Source organism: Punica granatum, chromosome 6 (genome assembly GCF_007655135.1).
Source record: "Punica granatum isolate Tunisia-2019 chromosome 6, ASM765513v2, whole genome shotgun sequence".
Lineage (NCBI taxonomy): Eukaryota > Viridiplantae > Streptophyta > Magnoliopsida > Myrtales > Lythraceae > Punica > Punica granatum.
Genome location: NC_045132.1, coordinates 13,792,723 through 13,811,594, shown reverse-complemented (window position 1 = coordinate 13,811,594; position 18,872 = coordinate 13,792,723). Strand labels below are relative to the sequence as shown.

The following is an 18,872-nucleotide window of genomic DNA, read 5'->3' as shown; positions in this document are numbered from 1 at the left end:
GTGACGGGAAGTAATGCTGCTCTAATTGAAGCATTCAAGAGAGACATGATGGATCAGTTTGAAATGACTGATCTTGGTGAGATGCATTATTTTCTGGGCATGGAGATCAAGCAGGGACAGAATGAGGTGTTCTTATGCCAAAAGAAATATGTAAAGGAGGTTCTAAAGAGGTTCAATATGGAGGAATGCAAGAGTGTGAGCACTCCAATGAACCAGAAGGAGAAACTTCAGAAGATGGATGGAGGAGACCCTGCAGATGGGAAGCAGTACAGGAGCTTAGTTGGATGTTTGATGTATATCACCTCTTCTAGACCAGACATAATGTACTCAGTAAGTGTTTTATCCAGGTTTCTTAATTGTGCCAGTGAAACTCATATGATTGCTGCAAAAAGAGTATTGAGATACCTGAAGGGAACACTTGCATTTGGGATCAAGTTCAGCAGAGTTGAGAAGTTTGAGCTGTTCGGTTATTCTGATAGTGATTGGGGTGGCTCATTAGATGACATGAAGAGCACATCTGGTTACTGCTTTATGTTTGGGTCAGCATGTTTCTCTTGGTGCTCAAGGAAGCAAGAATTGGTTGCCCAATCGATTGCTGAAGCTGAGTTCATTGCAGCTACATCAGCAGTGAATCAAGCAGTGTGGCTAAGGAAACTGATGGAAGATTTGCATTTAAAGCAAGAGGGAAGCACAGGAGTGTTTGTAGACAATCAAGCTGCCTTAGCCATCTCATTGAACCCAGTGTTTCATGGAAGAACCAAACATTTCAAGATCAAGTATTATGTTCTTAGAGAAATGCAGCAGACAGGTGAAGTAAAGCTGCTGTACTGCAGCTCAGAAGACCAAATTGCAGATATATTTACTAAGTCCCTTAGTGCTGGTCGTTTTAAAACATTAAGGGACAAGTTGGGTGTTTGCAGCTCTTGATCCAGGAGGAGTTTGTCAGTTATGTCTCAAGGCTGCAATTTCTATTTTTGATATTTTTGTTTTAATGTTCAGTTGCTTTAGTTGAGTCAGTCATAGCACTAGGCCATGTATTTAGGAAGCAGTTAAGTTGTTGCTAAGTTAGTGGGAAAAGAAAGCTGAGGTTGTTCAGCTCATTTGTTTTTATATAATGCAGTTAATCAATGAAAGCATATCCTATTCTTCTTCCTCAAAAATAGAACTGTTTTTTTTCTCTGCTTTCTCTCTACTCTGCTTCTTCTTTTTTCAGCTGTTTTTCAGTAAAAGAGAACAACAGTTTGTCAACTAGCAGGATATGAGAAGCATGTTGTTGCGGTGCAAAGAATATAGAAACAAAATGGAAGCAGGAAAAACTCTCAATATAATTCCTTACACCGCAAGAATTTCACCTCATAGGGACAAGTAATAGGGACAGAAATAAATCTGTTTAAAATTAGAGATGGATTTATGAACAACAAAGAGACGGAAGTAGTTTAGACAGATTTTGAGACGAAAATTTTGGATGGAAAGCTCTGTGCCAATATTGGGACGAGAGATTTCCTCAAAAAAAAAAAACAGTGTCCATATACCGAGAGATGAACATTCAGACTGAAATATTCATTTGTTTATAGGGACGAAAATTTAAGAAGGTGCAGTGCGTAAAAAAATTTAGATGGATTGAAACGTAAATTTTTGTTCCTGTCGTAGGGACGGTATGTTCTGGCCCTATCACAGAGAAGGAAAGTTTCTGTCCAATTCCATCCATAATAAGTTAGTTTTATCCGCATGCTATCTTCGTTGATTTTACAGATTATTGTGAAAAGAGCGTAGCTTCTGCCATTTTCCTTCTCTTCCCTTTCGATCCGACCTCCTTTGCCCCTATTATTCCTGTATATCAACATTTTCGTCGAATCTAAAGCATCCATCGGTTCTACATTGCCCGACTTGTGTTCTTTGTCAGGTAAATCTTACCGATTCAGGATATTCTCAATTCTATCGACTATTTCATCATCAAAACCCTAGCTTAGAGATAAGACCACCGTATATAGATGAAGCTTTTTCAAATAGTAAATTATGCTTGATTATTACAGTTTTTGCTGTAGCTAGTGATCCTTTTTATTTATTAAGAATATGCAGATAATTCCATTGTATTTTAGGTAAACGGTTTCACACATATAGCAAATGTAAATAAATCCAAAATCAATGTTCTACTTACTGAAACTAATTGCGTTGCTCTAAAACTCTAACTAATAAATCCAAAATCAGTGTTCTACTTACTGAAACTAATTGCGTTGTTCTAAAACTCTAACTAATACAATGGAATTCCACTACAGCCTTATTACTCCGTAAGCAAAGCGATACTCATCCCAAGACCCACAAACATAATAATAAAATCCAAACGAAAATCAAAAGTTTCATGTCCAAAATACATACCGGTGACGTGTCCAACAATATTAAAGTGGCGTGCCACATCATTAATATATCAATAAAATAAAAAAAATTGTGAAAATACAATAAAATATCAGAAAAATGATAAAATTTTTGAAACATACAATAAAATTTCAGAAAAATAACAAAAGTCCTTCAAAAAATATGGAAATTATTTTTTCAGAAAATTTTTAAAATACACCACTATATAATAAATTCAATAAAACTTCAGAAAAATATTAAAAAATCCCAGAAATACTAAATGAAAATATTTTTTAAAGAAAATTTAAAATCATCACTGTGATACATAAGATACAACAATTTTTTTTAAATAACAGAAAAATTGAAAAATATCATAAAATTTCAGTAAAATAACAAAATTATTTCAAAAAACACTAAAATTAAAGAAATTTTTTCCATAAAATTTTTAGACATAATAGTAAAAATACAAATTTTTAGAAACATAACAAAAATTGAAAAGACGCAATAAAATTTTTTTGAAAATAACAAGAAGCTCTTGAAATATAGTAACCTTGTGTTTGGTTTTCGAGTTGGATAAATGATTCAACTCAACTTGATTTTATCAAGTGATTGCAAATATTGACAAATATATTAATGTATGAGAATATATATATATATATATATAAGTATGTATATATAGATGTGAAAGTAGATGAGAAATTTATTATTAAAAAATTGATTAGAAAAAATGGTTTGAAAAAAATATGAGTGAGAAATTATTATTAAATGGTAAAAAAAAGATAAAATATAAATAATTATATTGTTCAATGCATGGAAGAATATAGTTGAGTTGAGTAAGATTATTATTTGAAAAACAAACTAAGTGGTATTTTCAAAAATTTTGGAATATATTATATTTTTTGAAAAACTTTGTTATATTTCTGAAATTTTTTTTGTATTTTTCCAAATTTAGTTTGTGATTTTTCTTAAATTTTATTGTATTTTTCAGATCTAGTGTTGTTTCTTAAAAGTTTCTGAAAGAATATATTATAATTTTCTAATTTTTTTATATTGTTTTGAAATTTTATTGATTTTCACTATTTAGTGGCGCTTTAAAAAAAATTTTCATGGAACCACATCAGCCTAAATTGATGAATTTTGGACATTAAAACATAATATAAACATTTTGCATGAAATCGTCACAATTTTTAATTTTTGTAAAAAAAATATTCATTTCAAAAAGATTTTGTATCAATTGTGGTATTTTCCCTTCCATCGCCGTCGTCATCATAAGATGGAGGATAGGGATGGTAGAAGATTTTGTCAGTTGTTTGACAACTGACAAGTGTTTCTTGTGTGAATGGGAATGCGAAAATTCTCTCCCAATTTTGTTCATGGTCAACGAGGAAACCGTTTGATCGATAACATAAAATAGTTGTTTCCTCAGGTTGGCGACAAGGTTGGCGTTGGCACCTTAGTCGGGTCATGCGGCTCCTGCGATAGCTGTAAAGGTGATTTTGAAAACTACTGCCTTAAATTCATTCCCACCTACAATAGCATATACCATGATGGCACCATGAACTATGGGGGCTACTCCGACATCATTGTGGCGGATGAGCACTTTGTGGTGGGTATTCCTGACAATCTGCCGCTCCACGCGGTGGCTCCACTCCTATGTGCTGGGACCACCGTCTTCAGTCCAATGAAGTACTATGGACTTAATAAGCCAGGGCTTCATATTGCAGTGGTTGGGCTCGGTGGATTGCGGCACATCGACGTCAAGTTCGCCAAGGCCATGGGCATGAAGGTGACCGTCATCGATGTCGACCCGGCTAAAAAGCAAGAGGCCGTTGAGCGCCTTGGGGCCGACGATTTCTTCCTTAGTCAAGACCAGGAACAAATGGAGGTACATGAATGATACGACATCCTAACAATTTACAATCATCACTCATATAGATACATATGTATTCACAATTTCTCTTTTCCCTCCTTTTTAAACTGTTTGTATAGATGCCTAATTACATTTACTATGAATACAGGCTAGAATAGCAACATTGGACGGTATCATTGATGCAGTCCCGGTAGTTCATGCTCTCCAACCTTTGCTTCTCCTGCTGAAGGCACACGGCAAGCTAGTTTTGGTTGGTATACCAGACAAGCCACTTGAGTTACCGGCCTTCCCATTGCTGAAAGGTATGCCTGCTCTTATCGCAAATTATTATTACTTTGAATTTGTAATTTCATGAAGTAGACCATATTAGACTTTTGATGCAATCAGCTATACAGAGCTAACGATACAATATGCAATAAATTGTAGGTCGCAAGCTTGTCGGGGGCAGTTGAATGGGTGGGCTGAAGGAGGTGCAGGAGATGATAAATTTCGCCTCCAAGCACAACATCACGGCAGACATCGAACTTGTCAAGATGGACTATGTGAATACTGCCATGAAGAGACTTGAGAAAGCGGATGTCAGATACCGATTCGTCATTGACATTGGGAATTCACTGAAGCCTACTGCCTAGGATTATCCATTGGTTTTCCATGTTTTTTCACATGTCCTATGATGTTCATTACATTTTCCTTGATGTTTCCCATTCACTTGTTCTTTCAAATTTTCCGAAATATGTCCAGTTGTAATTTCTACAATATTTAATGGATGTTTTCCATATGTTCATATACTTCTTTTAACTTTTCCAACCTGCAGGATTTACTATCTACTTTTTTGGGTTAATATTTACAATCTTGTTAGATCATTAGTCCTCTACTCCTCGTATTATTGTATTGGGTTATTTAGAAGTGAATACGGTTCTATTAGACATGCCTGAACGAACTGAGTTAATGATACCAACGTGATAGTGTAACTTGCTTAGATCTTCATTCTATGTTACTATCCCTGATCTACCATTCTGACAGAATTACTGTAAAATCCTAATTACAATCCATAATCTACCATTCCTTGTTTTCACTTATGAACCTATACATTCTTTGAAAATGGAATTATGGCTGCTTTTAGGGAAGTCTTTGCGGCAGAAGAGGATCACTTTTTTGAAGTAAACGTTCTAATTCAAACAGAATACTTTTTTTTTCATTAATTAAGACTTGTATTACTATTGGGAAACTACATCAAAGCTCGGATAACCTTTGAACATACTGAGAGTCTGAAAATTGGACAAGAAGCCATGTTGGCCAAAGTCATGAGCATGAAGGTTATCCGAACGCAATATCCAAGTACACTTCCAATCTGAGAAAAAAGAAAGCAAATTAAAAGTATCCTAGGTTAAGCTCCTTATTTCCCAAGTTAGTTTGGCGTAGAGAATAGCATTGACAAGTAGCAGAGCGTTGCATTTCAGCCAGATTTTCTGCCAACCTCGATCCGCTGCAATCGCCAGAGGTAGGTAGGCTGCCTTAGCCTGAGCTTGCAGCGGCTTTGATTCGTTTGAGGCTTGGAACCAGGATAACGATATAGGCTGGTCAGTTTGCTGCAGTGCGCTCGCAAGACAGGATTTGGAGGCACTCTGTGCTGCATCTGTGTTGACAATAAACCAGTCCGAGCCTGGGTTGTGCTTGGGTGCGGCTGTTCTCGCTGATTCTGATAGTCGTCCCTCAGGTTGCCGATTGTTTCCCATCCCGCTGTGATCCTCAAATGCTCTCTTGATTCCATGAATTTTTTCTCTGAGATCAGCCATTTTTCCTGCAAATAAAACATCATTCCACAGATTCCACAATTTGTACAGAATAATAACCCCATAAAGGGAGAAAGACAATCTATCCAATGAATAACGCAAAAGAGTAGCCGGTGGGCATATCCTAGGTGATTCCCCCCAAGCAACACGACAAAAAAGACAGTCTCCGAAGAGATGTTTCGGATTATCGGAGCAGGTTCGACAAAGATGGCAACTAGTGCCTTTTCTTTGGGTAATCAAAGGAGGCATTCACTAACTAATCTCCACAAATTAATTCTAAATCATTCTTTATTTTTAAACTCCAAATTGCTTTCCACACTACGCCGTTGTTGCTTTGGAAACGTTCATGTTGGTTATTCAAGTAGAATGATTTCACCGTGTGTTTCCCTGAGGCTGTAGGGGTCCAAAATAGCTGTGTCCTCGTAGTCTTCCTGTGGTAGATGAATCTTGAGGATGCTTCTACTGAGCTGCTGTCTTGTCGAATAAATTCGTGAGCAGTGGGATGTTCCATCTTTTTGGATGGAATAACATTAAATTGCGCACCTGTAAACTCGGGGTTTATGATAATATCTGAACCAAGTGGGTGATGGAGTCAGCCCTCAGGGCCCACTATGATATTTCGGGATCACATCACCTCAAACCCCTTTTTATCTAAATCTCTGTAAGTATGTCATTATATTCCAAGCAATGTTATTCTCACTAATACGCAATGTTGACTTAAGTATAGGAAGGGGAAATCGAGAAAAACCCTTGATCTACCTCGTTTGCTGGTTTTGAGGCAACATAGGAAGAAGATCTAGGATCATGAAGACCATCAAGACTTGAAGTTCGGATCCACACTCCATCATTTGCCGCCTTCTGTGGGATGTGAAACAAAAGGCTACATCAAAGCTACTTTTGAAGAATGATATACGGTGTTTTGACTCCATATCCAAAACCAGCTAAGTTTCTATCCTTAGTTTACTGGAAATAAATCAAAACTTTTTGAGCTCTCAGATCGAGAGTTCCACCAACAATTTGGTGGATTTTCTCGCAAGAAAATAAGGGGAAGGAAGTAAATTTATTTTCTTTCGGCAAAGTGTCAGATTCATGTTTCTAGCTCTTAAATCGAAAGCTTATCTCAAGTATTCTATATTTGATTTGGTTCTTTTTCTCACTGAGGAGCGAGGAGCGAACAAAAACGAGTGGTTAACTGCGATTAACAAGACCTAATTCTGCGCTGAGCGTTTCCCAAGGGGTACCGGCCTTTCAGCCTGCCATCATGGTCGTGCTTATCAGCAACTGTCAGTCGAACAGCAGCCGTAGAGACACGTTCGGGACAACCATCGATCTCTATGCTTGTGCTTAGCGGGCACAGCAAGCATACAATACAGGCTTTCACGTTGTTCAGGAAGATTATTCAATTATTCTCTTGCTGGCATCTTCTTGCTTAGATCATGACGTCTTAAAACAAATTGAATTAACCAAGGTCTTGATGGATTGCAGAAAATACACGCGCATAGGTTATGATAAAGCTAAATTATGAAACCACAACGATGGTTGGTGTTCACGTGTGCTTCAATAAAAAGCATATGTAATAGTGAACCCCCCGAGGGATGCGTTAAAGGCCATGATTGATATTTGAATCGTTAAACTGACTTATCTAACATGGATTGGCTATAAATAGGCAGTAGTATTTGAGGAAAGAAGAATGGATGCCACAAATTTTTAACCATGAGAATGATCAGCTTCATGTTTGGAGATGGATACCCTCATGATGACTTGGACGACGATCGATGCGTCATTGGGAACACATGTGGCCGTGATGCCGAACGAGAGGGATCTCACCCAGACCAAGCTGTAGGTTGCCTCAATGGAATCGCGCTTTGGCCATATCCTACAAGCTAAGTCGTTTCACTGTTAGTCTACTTTCGGACTAATATATTGAGATTGCCATTCTCTGCTGACAAGTTGCATGAAATGTTAACTATTCAAGGCTTCAGTAAAGCCACAAAACAACAAGTAACGGAGACGTAAAGCTCTATCGTCGTAGCAAGACGCGTTGAGGAATCGCGTTGATCCCTCCTTCGAAAAGCTAAGTCTTCTAATTTTAATTAAGCTTTAAGTCAAAATTTCCAATAAAACTATGTCAATAGTTTGTCCTCGTTGATGCGAGTACCTCTTTTATGTGATTATTCTCTCAAGGAGGGAGTCATGCCAGTGCGGATGGTTGACAAAGGAATAAGATGCAAAAAACATCAAGAACCGGCCGCTGGTGAGACGCGAAAGACGATGCAGGAGCACATGATTTGTCGCTAAGCTGTGGAGTTAATCGGTTGACAGTTGGGGACCTGACCTGAGCTCCCGAAATGAATCTCTATCTTTTGAAATGCATCGACCATCATCCTCCAAAGCTAAGTCATCTCGCCTTAAACTTCAAATCATATATCTTATAGTCCCGGGGACGATGAATTTTGGTAATCTCTATTAAAAAGTTTCTCTTTTAACTTTTGCCCCATAAGGCTGCAAACCTAACGTTTAAAGAGAAGAACTTCCATAGCCCACTCTCTGAGGCATTTAAACTTCATATATTTCATAATCTAGAAAACTCATGAATTGCTTTAGTTCTGTAAACCTCCACCAAACACTTGGTTGCTTTGGTTGATGTTATCGAATAATTAATGGGATTTGGACCCTGTAAACTAGACCAGCTAGATCTTTACCTCAATATGAGATAATCGAGCAGATAGCCAGACTGGAGATGCATCAATCTGCAATTAGATCAATGGCAGAAGAAGCAGCAATAAGCAAGATGCTACAAGCATTGAGTGGAGAAACACTGGAAGTGCGGGATGCGACGAGTGTTTATTCCCAAAGCGAGATCCAACGTGAGATCTACACTCCCGTGAGCAAGGGGTTAGCAGCGGCGTGGCACAAAAATCAATGAAGTGCGCGAGACACTAATGATGCGTCGATTCATTAGCAAGTTGTGTTAATTATCGCACTTGGGAAGTCACCGTTCACCTAGTATTAAGACAGGCTAGGGTGCAGCTATATCAGGAGGCCGCATTGGTCCACTGTCCCGAAGGTTATGACACATACTCGGGGCACATTTTGTGATACTCGAAGAATAGTGACTTGAGAACACTACAAAAAAAGTGACATATACCAACAAAAATCTATACCGACAGAAGATAAACAGTAGGTGTATAGAGCCCACACTAACATATATATAAATCATTGGTATACATGTATACTTTACGAATGAGTTATAATATGAAGTATATGTTGATGTCTTTTGGGACAGAATTTTCAGAACTATACCAATAGTCAAAATCAGTTGAAAAAGACTTACTAACACAAGTTTTTCGAATGTTGATTGACTGTTGGAATAAATTTTCCAAGCTTATACCTTCAATCAATAAGCGTCATGAAAACTTATGCTGGTAAAAGTCTTTTGAAATAAATTTTGACTGTTGGTATAGCTCTGAAAATGTTATCCCAATAGACATCAATATATATGTTGGTATAGGCTTTCCATACCAACGGGTTATCTTCTGTTGACTCATTAGTAAGCTATACATGCGTATCAATGTTTTATACATTTGTTGGTATAGGCTTTCCATACCAACGGTTTATCTTCTGTTGGTTTAGATTTATGTTCGTATATGTCTTTTTTTTTTTTGTAGTGGAAACTATTCCGACATAGCAAATCGGAAAGGTGATCCCTTGAAAAATTGGGATCCCAAGGACCTTGGGGTACGTCAACTCAAGTGATGCAAACTCGTTAATCGAGCACAAGCCCAATTCAACGTAGTGACGAGCGCCAAGCTCTCCTCACCATCATCTCCTTCAAGATAAGTAATTGTACTTTTAATATATTTATAAGTGCTCTTATAATAGTTGGTCGTAACATCATGAACCACTTGGCTAGTTTTCACGCAATACATATGTATATATGCCATGCACATCTCGTTTTTGGAGTGTATCTTATAGCGATTACAGATCATGAACCTCATGCACCGGTCTTGTGCCCATAGCGCGACCAAAAGCATCACTTATGGAAGGCATGGCATGCGAGGCGCGGCGTTTGCTGACCAGCAGGATATGAGAAGCATGTCGTTGCAGTGCAAGGAATATGGAAACAAAACGGAAGCAGGGAAAACTCTTAATATAATTCTTTTCACTATAAGAATTTCACCTCATAGGGACGACTAATAGGGATGGAAATAAATCTGCCTAAAATTAGAGATGGATTTATGACCGATAAAAAGACAAAATTAGTTCAGACGGATTGTTAGACGGAAATTTCGGACAAAAAGTTCTGTCCTAATGTTGGGACAAACGTTTCATTAAAAAAAAAAGAGTTGTCCCTATACCAAGAGACGAAAATTCAAAGTGAAATATTCGTCTGTATGAATGAGGACAAAAATTTGAGATGATGCAGTCTGTCAAAAAAAATTTAGATTGATTGAGACGTATATTTTCGTCTCTATCATAGAGACGGAAAGTTTCGTCCTTATCATAGAGACAGAAAATTTTGTCTCAATTTCGTCCATAATAAGTAAATTTTATCCGCACGCTATCTTCGTTGATTTCACATATTATTGCGAAAAGAGCACAGCTTCTATCGTTTTCCTTCTCTTCCCTTTTGATCCGACCTTCCTTTACCCCCACCAATGCTCGGTATATCGACATCTTCATCAAATCTAAAGCGTCCATCGGTTCTACATCGCCCCGTCTTTTTTTTCTTTGTCGAGTAAGTCCTACCCAAGGATTTCAGAATTGCGATTCTAGGTAGAATCGGTCGAGAATCGTAGAATCGTGAATTGCGATTCGAATTGTAAATCGTAAGATTCTACCTGTACTTAAAAAATAGCATATATATATATGTAGTATACTTTCATGAGCAAAAAAAATCAATCCTTATTCATTCAAATAAAAACTAACAAATCAACAATTTACAAAACTTTCTTTGACTTCCCTGATTTAATGAATTAGCTAAAAAAATTTTCGTCCTCTTTGACTACAGATTAAAGACTTCAATGATGTAAACAACAATTATAGGATTTTCCTTCTCAGTACAAAGGCTGGTGGGTTGGGTATAAACCTCACTGCTGCTGACACATGCATACTGTACGACAACGACCGGGTAACTCCACTGAATTCTATCATAACTCTACTGATAGGCACTGGACAATTTCAAAGAGCACAAAATATGCAACAACATAAACAACCAACAAACTGTTGGTTAAGGCCTATCAATGCAGTCTGCAGAGCCTAAGGAGCATTATCACAGATTCACAAGTATTCCAATAATTCCAATTCCAATTTCAAACGTTGGGCAATTCCAATTCAATTATGCAACCAATTTCAATTCCAATTTCAGTAGCTACCTGGTCTAGAGTGGGCAGTCGAATGTCGGGCAGTGGGCAGAGGCAGAACCGAGAGATCCTGGACGCTGGGCGATCGAAGCTCGGGCAGTGAACAGAGTTTGGACTCTGGACCAAGCAACCGAACCGAGAGATTAGCTTGGACGGAAGTCGAGGCATAGTCAGCTTGGATCAGATCCTGGACACTGGGTGGCCTGAGGTCGAGGCACAGTCAGCTTGAACAGAAGTCGGTTGAAGCTCGGAACACCTTGGGCAAAAGTCGGAACTACGGACTCACGCTCGTATGAGACTTGGGCGGTTGAAGCTCAGGTCGAGTCAGCTTGGACTGGTCTGGTTGAAGCTCGAAAGTCGGAACAACTTGGGCGGAGCGGAAGTCGAAACTACAGACTCACGGAGCTCGTTGGAGACTCGGAAACAACTGAACAAGAAGAAATGGCTGAATCTTCACCTCGGACCGTCGGAGAGTCGGACGAATCGGAGACTGGGTAGTGGGTTAGGGCACAGAATTGTCGAGGACTCGGGGAGAAAGGGGAGTGCCAGAGAAGAAAGGGAAAAGGAGGGGAAAAAAAGAAGAAAGAATCAGTCGGTCTTAGGGCCAATGGGCTGGGCTTCAGCCTGACTCTGGCCTGCTCTTCGCCCGAGGGTCGGAATGAGGCTTGGGCTTTGCCCAAGTTTGGGCTAAATCCAAAATCGCAGAATCGGCCCGATTCCGCGATTCATAGCCCGATTCACTTCCGATTTTGGATTTTCCGAGTCACCCCCCTGAATCAGAATCGTAGGACCCTCTTTAAATTGTAGAATCGTACGATTCTACGATTCGAATCACGATTCTGAAAAACCATGGTCCTGCCGATTTAGAATATTCTTGATTCAATTGAGTATTTCATCATCAAAACCCTAGTTTAGAGATAAGATGAAGCTTTTACAAATAATTAGAAGATTGTTGCGCTGTACCGCGGTGCTTCGAAGTAGAGCTCAATAATTGTTCTTGACTATTTTGAGCCTCTTGTTGGTCCCCATTTTGTGATTCAGGAGCCACGGCAGGTGAAAATCCTTCAGGGCCCAATGGAGATTGCTGAGGCCGTTGACCTAAGGAGGGATTAGATTCAATCCCTAGCAAGAATGAGGGATAACATCTAGGGATAAAAGGAGATGACTGTGAGTGGTTCTTGGGTCGGAAGTGGTCCCTAATCTCGGATTAGGGCCGTGGGTGTCTCTGCAAGTGTAGGAGTATTCTCTTCATCGTTTCCAATGTGCAACTTCGCACCCCTAACTTAAGCTGTCCTATGTGCTGGAGCCACTTTTTTTTTTCGTTTTTGGGATGACAATCCATAAATATGACGTGGCTCTACGACGTGCCACTGATCTCGCCTAAGTGACCAGTGGCCGGCTGAAAAGCTCATGCCAATGCAAACCAACTAATGTTCAATACATTGAAGACTACATGCGAGTCCACCTCAAGAATCAGGTTCCTAATCCTGGTGTTCCATGCTATAGCTGGAAAAATAACCAAATAATGCATGGTCTAACAACAATATACACGGCGCAAGTATTGCATCTTGGGAGTGGTAGAATTTTCTTCAACAGGCTAAATAATTAATTGACACATATTATAGCATAAATATTAGTTATATGTAAGTTATGTAATGCAATAATACAAATACAAGGTTCGAATTTTTCCAACTACTCGGCGTTTAATCCAACGCATTTTGTGAAAAATAATACGAACACAAGGTTCCAACTCATTTTTCCGCAAGGAAGGCGCCTGCCGTAAGAGCAAACAAAAATTTGAGCTTCTGCTATATATTTATAGCTTCCGATACCTGAGTGCAGGCGGAGCATCACTCGTCGTCGGGGAGGGCTCGGGATGAGCTCATTATCGTCGTAGGGGATGAGCTCGTCCTCGGACGGAGCAACAGAGAGGAGGACGACATAGAAAGAAAGAGAGAGAGTTAGCAAAATTGGGAGATCATAATTAGGGCTCAAAACCCTTGCCCGATATCTATTTAGTTTTTCCAAGTTGACATAAAAGCTTATGTTGGCTTAAAGGTTTGGTTCCCCTCTTTATTCAAGCTGTTGGTCGGGGATTCAAACCTTGCAAAGACCATTCTTTTAATTTATGTTTCAATTTTCACTCTTTTCAATTTTCACTCTGTTGGTCACGGCTTCAAACCTTTTGAAGACCATTCTTTTAATTTCTGGTTGCTTTTTTTTCAAATAACATATACCTTTGAATACATAAAGATCCGAGGACGACAATTAATTTCAGCATTAGTTCCTTCTTCACAATTTAATATATGTAATTTCGTTTTTTTTCCTTTATCTAATTGCATTTGTAAGTTTTAACGTTAGTTGCACTTTTTCTTTAAGAGAAATTAGAAAGCATGTTTATTGAATTATAATTTCAATAAATACTAATAATAATATGCACAAGAATAAGTAACCAGAATTTATTGCATAAACGGAACAAAAACAAATAATATAAACAAAACTAGAATTCGTTGCATTAAAAAAATAACCAAAATACTCCCAGCACATGGAAAAAAGTTAATTACAGAGTTAATGATTCATTCCTAATAAATCTCATCGGCACTCTCATTTTCTCGTTCGTCGGGTTCAAATACACCAATATCGCCTCCTTCAGCATCTTCATATTCATCATTTTCATTTTCATCGTCACACTTCATTGCTAAGTGATCATTGCTAGAGCTAGTATTGGCTCCATTTCCTCTCGTTATGCTAGAAACATCCAAAATTTGAAAATCACCGTACTCATCACATGGAAAAAAGTTAATTACAGAGTTAATGATTCATTCCTAATAAATCTCATCGGCACTCTCATTTTCTCGTTCGTCTGGTTCAAATTCACCAATATCGCCTCCTTCAGCATCTTCATATTCATCATTTTCATTTTCATCGTCACACTTCATTGCTAAGTGATCATTGCTAGAGCTAGTATTGGCTCCATTTCCTCTCGTTATGCTAGAAACATCCAAAATTTGAAAATCACCGTACTCATCAATCAATGGAACCTCGGTATCACCGGAAGTTATCCCACGAACCCTTGATGGCTCATCATTTTGAAATGCCAGCTCTAGTGAATAGGGTACTTTACTCGGTCAGTTGCTTTCATGTACATAATAGTCCACCAATCTATTTTGGCTTTGATATTCCCGAGATATGGCACATAGTAAACTTGCCAAAAATTGTAATTGCATAACCTATCCTCATGATTTACTTCAACAATCCTATACTCAAGATGAACTCTACGGGTGCCTCATCCAGGATCGAACCATTCGCACATAAATAAAACCACTTGATGCATAGGCTAGAGAAGGTACTGTAATTCAACAACCGCCTTCATTATCCCATAATTGTCACTCTCACCTACTCCTTCGCCGACATCCCCTTAACTCAAACACCACTATTATAAAAGGTCTTCTTATTAGCAGTTCCCTCATCTGCTTGAAACTTGAACCCAAGCACAAAGTATATTTTCCAAAGCCAAGGACAACAAATGAGGATCGGTTATCTGATGATTTGGATCTTGAACCTTTCATTGAAATTAAGTATTTGTTAATTTCGTGGATGGAAATGGGCGGGACATTACATATATTCTATGTTTGAACCAACATATTTATACTTACGTAATTTAAGAACCAACTTGGGAATTCATATGCAGTCCTAGCTTGTGCTTGTCATCTTGGATTGATGTTGTTTGTCTCCTAAAAATAGTTATTTCATCAATTATGTTGAAATATTGGTTAAGGCGTATATATTATAGTTTCATAATAGTTATATAAAATAAAACATCAATAAATATTTTATACAAAGAAACAAAAAGTAGTAGATTTAGACAAAAATATGACCAGGCCATAGAGGTGACTGAGAGGAGCAATGCGAAACTACACAAAGAAACAACCAAAAAAAAAACAAATAAATATCATTGACAAGTCTTGAGACCTTTTCCATCATGATATTATTATTATTATTATTATTATTTACTACATCCTTGACACAAACCACAAAGATAACAACTAAATTGATACATCATATCCAATGTAAATTATTCATGAAAAGTGTCCAATGTAAATTCTTCTATTAAAAATAATTAGATTACCAAATGGGGTCATGCCAGTAAACTATTGGGCCATAAAGGAATATAAGGGAAGAGTCCACAAGAGTTGACCAAAACACAGAAAGCGTCAAGATAAATCATTAGAAGCAATTCAGCCCCGGCAAGTGTCGATTTCTCCTTAAATTATTAAACTCCGTATGGAATATCATATTACAAGAGCACTAACTTACGCAAAATAATAAATTAAACCTAGAGAGCTAAACTCAACCCATATGCTCTCATTTCATATTGGTCTCTATCAAGAAATTCCTAGTATCATATAACAAAAGAGAACCAAGCGAACACCGGTTTCTAGATAGCTTTGCCAAGTTATTTCATTAAGCAAGCAAAAATTGACAAAAACAAATCCACCAGATCCTTGAGTCTAAAACTTTAAATAGATATGTCTCTAGCATGCCAATACAAATCAGTCCTTCTCTTGTTTTGCCAAACACTATAGGACTCATCAAGTTTCACAGATCTCCATAATGGCCTTCTGAAAGTTTCCAATACAATAGAAATCAAAGATAACAACTAAACTTCTGAAAAAGATCAGACTCCAATTCTTACCTTGTTCCTTTGAAAGAATAGATAACATCAGGTCCACAAGATACTACGTGAAACAAATAAGTAGAACATGAGTAGTTCATAAATCATGTATTCAAAATTCAAAAGCCTTATTCTGGAAAGGAGAAAGCAAATAAGCCTTGAACCAAACAAAAGTGAACCATGAACTTCAAGCGTTATGCATTCACACTCTTCATATTTTTCTGTACTAAAGTTGATATTTTAGCAAATAAGAAAATTAACATTTTCAGCCACATAGGACTAAAGAGTGGTCACTGACCATATATCACAAGCAACCTATTGATCCAAGAAAAAGGAAAGTTTTATTTCTTGCTCAAGGAAGCAAATGCATGCTTATAACATACAAGAAACTGCATTTAACCTGTCTTCTTCTTCTTAGAAAGATCTAGGGTGTGTTTGGTTTATAAACAATGTTCAACTCAACTCAACTCAACTCCACTTATCTTTAATTCAACATCACAATCATTACTTTTTTATTTTTAAAATATTTTTAACCATTCAATTCAATTTTTAATATTAAATTCTCTTAACTATTTATTACTTTTTCACAATTCAACAACACAATCATTACTTAATCATTATTTTCTTTTAATTATTTATTACTTTTTCACACTTTTTCTCATAATTCAACAATACAATCATTACAAACCAATTAAAACCAAAATTCAACTCAACTCAACTCTCAATCCAAACGCACTCCTAACTAGGTAAGAACAACCTTGGGCTCTTTTATACAAAGATGTATTTGCTTGTCCTGTATATATTACAAATTGTCGTGAAATTTATAATATGAACAATACTTTCCTTTGGTTCAAGTTTCCTTCACAAAATAGAAAGTGCATGAGTTTGAAGGGGAAAAGGAGCCACTTTCGCAATTCAATCAGCATCATATATGTTGAATATATAGCAATCCAGAGGTTAAGGGGCCTAATGGAATGAAAAGCAATAAAAAACTAAGGTAAATATCTGAAAATCAATGAATATTTATTGTGCTCCAAAATAAAAATAAAATAAAATAAAATAAAAAATCTTATTCTTGCAAACAACTAGCAATTCAGGCACTAAGCAAGCAAGAAAAACACCAAGACAATTTAAAATTTAGAATAGACACGTTAATATCTGCTTGTAAATAATTTGATTGTTTCTTACATGCTTGATCATACAACTGATCATGATAAAGCAATCATACTTAGAAAACTGAAACTCGCCTCGAAGCAGCAGAAGCGAAAGGTAATTGTTGCACCCACTCTCCTCTAAAATCTTGCAACAGCCAACCACAAAAACCCAAGCACGGGGGCCTCTGATTCGAGGTGATTAATTGGACGAAATCAACTTGCAGAATTTTGAGGTTGTCGGGGAAGCCGCCTTCACGGCTCCGAGGAATTTGTCAATCATCAAGGGATCGACAAAGTAGACAAAGGAAAAAATTTCAAACGGGGGAGTCATTTTAAAACCCGAGAAAACTCACCTTCAAATTGTTGCCCCCAAAATCCTCTCAACTCTCGTGATGGCAATCAGGAGAACAGAGCACGGGCAGCTTGACGGCCAACGATTAGCTGAGCGGAGAGTCTGTGAAGGATCAGATCAAGGTCGTCCAGGAACTGATCTCTGTGGCAATCTCAAATGGCGAGGAGCGATGAGAGGAAAGGAAACCTCTCTGTCTATCACAAAGTTGCAGTGTATTTCCTCTCTTTTAGGGTTTTCATCGTTCTTCATTTGGTCGAGGAGCTACTGTGCACAATTTTAGGGTTTCATTACCAATACAAGGGAGCAGAGTTTTCTTTTCTAAAATTACCAGTAGGGAGGGATTAGGGGATAACCGCAAACTTGTTTAATCGGTCTTCAATCTCAGTTGTCCGTTCTTTTCTCACGAACTTGTTTAATTAGTCCTTTTCTTCAAGCTGAAATTTAAATTAATACATTTTCCCTCTTGTTTCATAAATTAACGATGTCCATAAGCCTAGAACTAGAAAAACATATAATGAGCAAAAAATAATAAATAAAGGGACACAATGGAAAATTAAAGAACGCTGAAATTCCAATAATAAGTACGAATGTCAAAACTTCATGATTCAAAATTGAGGACGATACCGTGACATCAAAGTCCCCATCTCAAATTAATTAACACTTCACGAATTATTAAAAATTATTAGATTACAAAAAGATCGAAATATTTGGTATATAGATGATCGAGCACAAAAGTTTTCGACAACCTAAAAAACATGAGGCAAAGTTTCGTTTAAGAATAATTAATTAAGGGTTGCTCACTTCCGAGGTTATTCTATAGGGAGTATTCCCAGCAGTCCAATGAATGGACCCAACGGGATATATGCTGTCGGTCGTCATCCTTTTCCAAAGGAAATATAATGCCGTTTGAATTCGGAATTAAAGTCAACGAAACTTTAATTTTAACTTTAACTGAGGAAGAAAACAAGGGTTTATGGGCCCACCAGTTTGACTTTAAATAAAATAAATGGATGTAGTAGATAATTGTGTATAATGAGATTATGTGTTTGAATAAGATATGGATCCACCAATTTGACTTTTCAAATGTGTATTTTGTTGTGTAGTGTAGAATTAAAGTTAAAATTAAAATCACGGTGATTTTAATTTCGAATTCAAACAGGGCCTAATTATCTAGACTGACTTCCAAGTCGCTTTCCACTTTTACGATTGAATAGATCGGATACTCTCCTTGTTTTGCTTTTTTGAAGATGGAGTTTTGTCATGCCCCCATTCTATATATCGTTATGATGGATTTGACATCCACCTGCATGATT

At 37.4% G+C, this 18,872-nt stretch overlaps 1 long non-coding RNA gene and 1 pseudogene across 1 annotated transcript; one reads left to right on the top strand and one right to left on the bottom strand.

The window, feature by feature from the left end:
* Positions 1-262: 262 nt before the first annotated feature.
* On the top strand, positions 263-4,867 carry LOC116211785 (annotated as a pseudogene).
* Positions 4,868-13,823: 8,956 nt separating this feature from the next.
* On the bottom strand, positions 13,824-17,951 carry LOC116210103. The gene is made up of 2 exons (XR_004157419.1): positions 17,561-17,951; positions 13,824-15,112 (listed from the first exon to the last, which is right to left on the bottom strand). It is a non-coding gene; the product is annotated as an uncharacterized LOC116210103 (long non-coding RNA).
* Positions 17,952-18,872: the final 921 nt, after the last annotated feature.